Source organism: Nerophis ophidion, linkage group LG09, assembly GCF_033978795.1.
Source record: "Nerophis ophidion isolate RoL-2023_Sa linkage group LG09, RoL_Noph_v1.0, whole genome shotgun sequence".
In the NCBI taxonomy this organism is placed as follows: domain Eukaryota; kingdom Metazoa; phylum Chordata; class Actinopteri; order Syngnathiformes; family Syngnathidae; genus Nerophis; species Nerophis ophidion.
Window position 1 is genome coordinate 72,250,525 of NC_084619.1, and position 8,011 is coordinate 72,258,535.

At 37.7% G+C, this 8,011-nt stretch overlaps 1 protein-coding gene across 4 annotated transcripts in view; it reads left to right on the plus strand.

Annotated features, from left to right (window-relative positions):
* LOC133559717 (zinc finger MIZ domain-containing protein 1-like) overlaps positions 1-8,011 on the plus strand; it is a 493,896-nt gene that overhangs the window by 105,327 nt on the left and 380,558 nt on the right. The window lies entirely within an intron of this gene.

An 8,011-nucleotide genomic window follows, 5' to 3' on the forward strand; every position in this document is an offset into this window, starting at 1 on the left:
AAAAATCAAAGAAATGTTTCACAAACTCCAAAAAATGTTTCACAAACTCTAAAAAATATTTCACAAATTCAAACAAATGCTTCACAAACTCAAAAACAATGTTCAAGAAACTCAACACTTTCATACATTTTATTAAACGTTTCACAAACTCAAATTTTTTTTCCACAAACTCCCAAAAATTTTCATTCACCTCCAGTTTACCTTATTTTACTTTCTATCGGCCTCCTTTTACCGTCTATATTTCTCCCACTTCCAAAGACATGCACCTGGGGATAGGCCCCTCCCACCTCCAAAGACATGCACCTGGGGATAGGCCCCTCCCACTTCCAAAGACATGCACCTGGGGATAGGTTGATTGGCAACACTAAATGGTCCCTAGTGTGTGAATGTTGTCTGTCTATCTGTGTTGGCCCTGTGATGAGGTGGCGACTTGTCCAGGGTGTACCCCGCCTTCCGCCCGATCGTAGCTGAGATAGGCGCCAGCGCCCCCCACGACCCCGAAAGGGAATAAGCGGTAGAAAATGGATGGATGGATGGATGACTTTGTATTGCTAGACACCGACCTCTATTTAATAATACAACTTTAACATTTGACAACCAAATAATAAAACAAGGTGACTCTGTAAAAAATCTGGGTATTATCTTCGACCCAACTCTCTCCTTTGAGTCACACATTAAAAGCGTTACTAAAACGGCCTTCTTTCATCTCCGTAATATCGCTAAAATTCGCTCCATTTTGTCCACTAAAGACGCTGAGATCATTATCCATGCGTTTGTTACGTCTTGTCTCGATTACTGTAACGTATTATTTTCGGGTCTCCCCATGTCTAGCATTAAAAGATTACAGTTGGTACAAAATGCGGCTGCTAGACTTTTGACAAGAACAAGAAAGTTTGATCATATTACGCCTGTACTGTATATACCTTTATATACATATATACATACATATATACCTATACTGTATATACCTTTATATACATATATACATACATATATACCTATACTGTATATACCTTTATACACATATATACATACATATATACCTATACTGTATAAACCTTTATATACATATATACATACATATATACCTATACTGTATATACCTTTATATACATATATACATACATATATACCTATACTGTATATACCTTTATATACATATATACACACATATATACCTATACTGTATATACCTTTATATACATATATACACACATATATACCTATACTGTATATACTTTTATATACATATATACATACATATATACCTATACTGTATATACCTTTATATACATACATACATACATATATACCTATACTGGCTCACCTGCACTGGCTTCCTGTGCACTTAAGATGTGACTTTAAGGTTTTACTACTTACGTATAAAATACTACACGGTCTAGCTCCAGCCTATCTTGCCGATTGTATTGTACCATATGTCCCGGCAAGAAATCTGCCTTCAAAAGACTCCGGCTTGTTAGTGATTCCTAGAGCTCAAAAAAAGTCTGCGGGCTATAGAGCGTTTTCCGTTCGGGCTCCAGTACTCTGGAATGCCCTCCCGGTAACAGTTCGAGATGCTACCTCAGTAGAAGCATTTAAGTCTCATCTTAAAACTCATCTGTATACTCTAGCCTTTAAATAGACCTCCTTTTTAGACCAGTTGATCTGCCGCTTCTTTTCTTTCTCCTATGTCCCCCCCTCCCTTGTGGAGGGGGTCCGGTCCGATGACCATGGATGAAGTACTGACTGTCCAGAGTCGAGACCCAGGATGGACCGCTCGTCGGGACCCAGGATGGACCGCTCGCCTGTATCGGTTGGGGACATCTCTACGCTGCTGATCCGCTTGAGATGGTTTCCTGTGGACGGGACTCTCACTGCTGTCTTGGAGCCACTATGGATTGAACTTTCACAGTATCATGTTAGACCCGCTCGACATCCATTGCTTTCGGTCCCCTAGAGGGGGGGGGGGTTGCCCACATCTGAGGTCCTCTCCAAGGTTTCTCATAGTCAGCATTGTCACTGGCGTCCCACTGGATGTGAATTCTCCCTGCCCACTGGGTGTGAGTTTTCCTTGCCCTTTTGTGGGTTCTTCCGAGGATGTTGTAGTCGTAATGATTTGTGCAGTCCTTTGAGACATTTGTGATTTGGGGCTATATAAATAAACATTGATTGATGATTGATTGATTTAACTTATTTTCCCTTTTATTAATCTTAAACTACCTTCTGTTTACCTTCTATTTAACTCTTGCTTTCCTTGACCTTCTTTAATGCAGTCCACATTTTTCAAGTTTGTTTTCATCATTTCCGCTCATCAAACAATGAATTGAAGCGACAGAAAATAAATCCAAGCTTTGTTTGACCTCTAATGGCTGCAGCCGGACTAGAAACAGTACCTTTTTGCAGAAACTCCCCTGTTCCCTGCACTATGACTTAGTCGTTCATTCCTTGAAGGGAATAAGCGGTAGAAAAATGGATGGACTGATGCTTGGCTCTGTAGTTCCCCAGCGTCTCCCACTCCGTGTTGCAAGTGAACAGGATTGCAGAACCCCACTCGGGTGTTCAAGTGCCCTTAATAGAGCTCTGCCTCCTTTACAGAGCGCGTATCGCCATTCGACTGGCATATTTATTGACGTAGCTCTCGTATTGAATCATCTCCAGTAAATACAAGGAATGCATTCCGGGAGGAACTACAGTGTATCGTCCTGCACTCTCGCTTCTAATCGGGTCCAGCGGTGCATGTTCTAGGTGGTTAATATCAGCCTTAATAGGCTTATGTGTGCAACATAGACCCCCGTAAATTACATTTGTCCGCCACACCTGCTTGCCTCCTCCTCCTCTACGTTATTCTCTACCTTCCCCCTCTTTGTGTCATCTTCTTTTTTGGACAAGCTCCAAACCTAACCTTCTTTCCCACAAAGCGGGCGCTGCCACGCGGGGAATAAATGAGCAAGAAGGTGTGAGGATGTACCAGAAATTCTGACCACGGTGGTCAAGAGTGGTAAACTTTAATTTAATTAATTGTGATGAGCTCAAGCTTTCCTGGAAAAAAGACGCCAAAGCCGACTTATTTCACAGCAGGCGGAGAAGAGCTGTGAGATATTGTCTGCTCCTTTCTTGTCAGCTCCTCCTTTACCGATGACAATTTCAATCAGGGGTGTCCAAAGTGCGGCCCGGGGGCCATTTGTGGCCCGCAGGTCATTTTTAACGGCCCCACGGTACATTAAAAAATTAAAAACATTAAAAGTGATATAAAAGAGCAAACAGATGAAATGTAACATGAAAATGTTGCAATGCTTTAATAACAGAAAGCTGCCATGCAGGCTGTTTCTTTCTTTAAAAAAATAATAATGAATCAAAATCAATGTCATTTTGAATTATTGACCTATTCAAGGCTTCAATCAATCAATCAATGTTTATTTATATAGCCCCAAATCACAAATGTCTCAAAGGACTGCACAAATCATTACGACTACAACAAAAGGGCAAGGAAAACTCACACCCAGTGGGCAGGGAGAATTCACATCCAGTGGGACGCCAGTGACAATGCTGACTATGAGAAACCTTGGAGAGGACCTCAGATGTGGGCAACCCCCCCCCCTCTAGGGGACCGAAAGCAATGGATGTCGAGCGGGTCTAACATGATACTGTGAAAGTTCAATCCATAGTGGCTCCAACACAGCCGCGAGAGTTCAGTTCAAGCGGATCCAAGACAGCAGCGAGAGTCCCGTCCACAGGAAACCATCTCAAGCGGAGGCGGATCAGCAGTGTAGAGATGTCCCCAATCGATACAGGCGAGCGGTCCATCCTGGGTCTCGACTCTGGACAGCCAGTACTTCATCCATGGTCATCGGATTGGACCCCCTCCACAAGGGAGGGGGGGACATAGGAGAAAAAAGAAAAGAAGCGGCAGATCAACTGGTCTAAAAAGGAGGTCTATTTAAAGGCTAGAGTATACAGATGAGTTTTAAGGTGAGACTTAAAGGCTTCAATTACTTCACATTAAATATTCCACTTTGAGATATTTTGGGGGAAAATGTTGCACATTTTGTGTTTTGCCATATAAAAAACGGAGTTGTTTTTTCAAAGAAGAGCCTAAAGTGAATTATATTTATATAGTGAATTATATTTATATAGCGCTTTTCTCTAGTGACTCAAAGCGCTTTACATAGTGAAACCCAATAGCTAAGTTACATTTAAACCAGTGTGGGTGGCACTGGGAGCAGGTGGGTAAAGTGTCTTGCTCAAGGACACAACGGCAGTGACTAGGATGGCGGAAGTGGGAATCGAACCTGCAACCCCCAAGTTGCTGGCACGGCCACTCTACCAACCGAGCTGTACCGGTTTTATATATATAGCTATACCGGAGCTATATATATAAAACAAACAAACAAAAAACATAAACAACAATAAAACTTAAAATTCATGGATGTATCTGAAGTTGATCTCGGGATTATTGTTCTAAAAGTAAACAGTAAAAAAAATGTATTATTTATTTTTTACACTTTAATGAGAAGGACACTTTTGGATCCCCAATTATTTTAGTGTGATTTGTTTTTAAGTGTCATTGCTCAAAAAATAATAATGAATCAAAATCCAAAATTAAGGCTCCAATTATTATATAATCTCAAATATTCCACCTAAAAAAGTTATTGGGTGAAAATATTGCATATTTTGTGTTTTTTTCCATTTTTCCCCTTAATGTTGATCTAGAGATTTAAAACTTGAATAATAATGAAAATAGTAATACTGAATAATGACACGTTTTTGATATTTTTTTGGACCAAAACCCTTTGGGGTCCCCGGGATCATAACTGAGTGGAGGCTTGAATGTATATTTTATATATATATATATATATATATATATATATATATATATATATATATATATATATATATATATACATATATATATATATATATATATATATATATATATATTGCATTGGTTTTTAAAATAAAATACTGTATATGAAAATGGCCCCCGCTTGTTTTGATTTTTCAGCGTGCGGCCCTCAGTGGAAAAAGTATGGACACCTATGATCTAAGTAAATTTCACTTTTTGAAATGTTTATTTTTGTAGCAACGTAATTGTTAATGTTAAGAATTTCCGTGGTTTCTGGTCGTTTGTGAGGACACCAAAGGGACCTCAGAAGGCAGCAGCCTGTTGTTGTTTTGGCTTTTTAAAAATGAGAAAGTTGATCCATCAACTCTTTTTCATGTTTGTTACAAACCCCGCTTCCATATGAGTTGGGAAATTGTGTTAGATGTAAATATAAACAGAATATAATGATTTGCAAATCATTTTCAACCCATATTCAGTTGAATATGCTACAAAGACAACATATTTGATGATGTTCAAACTGATAAACATTTTTTTGTTGTTGCAAATAATCATTAACTTTAGAATTTGATTGCCAGCAACATGTGACAAAGAAGTTGGGAAAGGTGGCGATAAATACTGATAAAGTTGAGGAATGCTCATCAAACACTTATTTGGAACATCCCACAGGTGTGCAGGCTAATTGGGAACAGGTGGGTGCCATGATTGGCTATAAAAGCAGCTTCCCTGAAATGCTAAGTAATTCACAAACAAGGATGGGGTGAGGGTCACCACTTTGTAAGCAAATTGTCGAACAGTTTTAGAACAACATTTCTCAACGAGCTATTGCAAGGAATTTAGAGATTTTACCATTTACGGTCCGTAAAATCATCAAAAAGTTCAGAGAATGTGGAGAAATCACTGCACGTAAGCGATGATATTACGGGCTTTTGATCCCTCAGGCGGTACTGCATGAAAAACCAGCATCAGTGTGTAAAGGATATCATCACATGGGCTCAGGAACACTTCATAAAACCACTGTCAAAAACTACAGTAATTGCAAGTTACTGTTGAACGACTGAAGCTCTACATAAAACAAGAATGTGAAAGAATTCCACGTTCAAATCTTCAACAATTAGTTTCCTCAGTTCCCAAACGTTTATTGAGTGTTGTTAAAAGAAAAGGTGATGTAACACAGTGGTGAACATGCCCTTTCCCAACTACTTTGGCACGTGTTGCAGCCATGAAATTCTAAGTTAATCATTATTTGCAAAAAAATATAAAGTTAATGAGTTTGAACATCAAATATCTTGTCTTTGTAGCATATTCAACGGAATATGGGTTGAAAAGGATTTGCAAATCATCGTATTCTGTTTATATTTACATCTAACACAATTTCCCAACTCATATGGAAGCGGGGTTTGTAAGTAAATTTCACTTTTTTAAACGGTTTATTTCTGTAGCAATGTAATTGTTAAAGTGAAGAATTTCTGTGGTTTCTGGTTGTTTGTGAGGACACCAAAGGGAGCTCAGAGGACAGCAGCCTGTTGTTGTTTTGGCTTTTTAAAAATGTGAAAGTTGATCCATCAACTCCTTGTCATGTTTGTTAGATATTCAGTACTGTAGCACTTTATGTTGTGTTCAAAGTCAATGTAACTTTCTAGCTCCTCGTGGTATTATTGTATGATGATTGGACATAAATGCACTTTATTAACCATAACCCATGTGTGTATATGATTAAAAAACAAAAAACTGTGGAAAAATATACAGTACAGGCCAAAAGTTTGGACACACCTTCTTCTCATTCAATGCATTTTCTTTATTTTCATGATTATTTACATTGTAGAATCTAGATGGTCATTGAAGGCATCACAACTATGAATGAACACATGCAGAGTAAAACGCGAAATAACTGAAAACATGTTTTGTATTCTATTTCCTTCAAAAAAGCCACCCTTGCTCTGATTACTCCCTCCATGAGCTTCAAGAGGTGGTCACCTGAAATGGTTTTCACAGAAAGGTGTGCTGTGAGAAACCGTCCGACCGGAACTCTGTAATAACTAAAGTTCCTTGGGTGAATAATGTAAACTCACTACACCGGTAGTTTTTAGCGTGTCCATAGCGATATAAGTTATGTCTGGATATGGTTTGCCACAGTTTGAAACCAGCTAAGTAGGCCTGTTATTTTTTTAATGTTATTAAACATTGAGGTGAGGGGAGCAGTGAGCAGCAGCAATGCCGCGCCCGGGAATCATTTATGGTGATTTAACCCCCAATTCCAACCTTTGATGGTGAGTGCCAAGCAGGGAGGTAATGGCTCCCATTTTTTATAGTCTTTTGTATAACTTGGCAGGGGTTTGAACTCACAACCTACCGATCTCAGGATGGGTCAAATGCAGAGAATAATTTTGTGTGTGACAATCATCGCTACTTTACTTTAGTAATAAAACATATGTATTAGCAAAATAAATTCCCATTTTTTAATTATATAATGAAATTTTCTTTTTAGATATGTTTTTTTGCACTTGTTTGTTTTTATCACTTTCATGACATCCTGCAAAAATATTTTAAGCCCAGATTAAAAATGTGGAAAACTCAATAAAATAGAAAAAGTGTTAAAAGCAAGTGCAAGTAAAATGTATACATTAAATATATAATGTTATAATTTGTCATAGTTTCAAAGTAGTAAGTGGGCATATGACTTATTGACATTCAAAAGTTGGTATTAAATTTTTTTTAAATACAATATATAAAAAACAAAAACAATTATGTATGTATATATATATATATATATATATATATATATATATATATATATATATATATACTGTATCCATCTATCCATCCATTTTCTGCCGCTTATTCGCTTTCGGGGTCGCGGGGGGTGCTGGCGCCTATCTCAGCTACAATCGGGCGGAAGGCGGGATACACCCTGGACAAGTCGCCATCTCATCGCAGGGCCAACACAGATAGACAGACATTCACACTCACATTCACACACTAGGGACCATTTAGTGTTGCCAATCAACCTATATATATATATATATATATATATATATATATATATATATATATATATATATATATATATATATATATATATATATAAAAAAAAATATATATATATATATACATATATATATACATATATATATATATATATACATATATATATATATACATATATATATA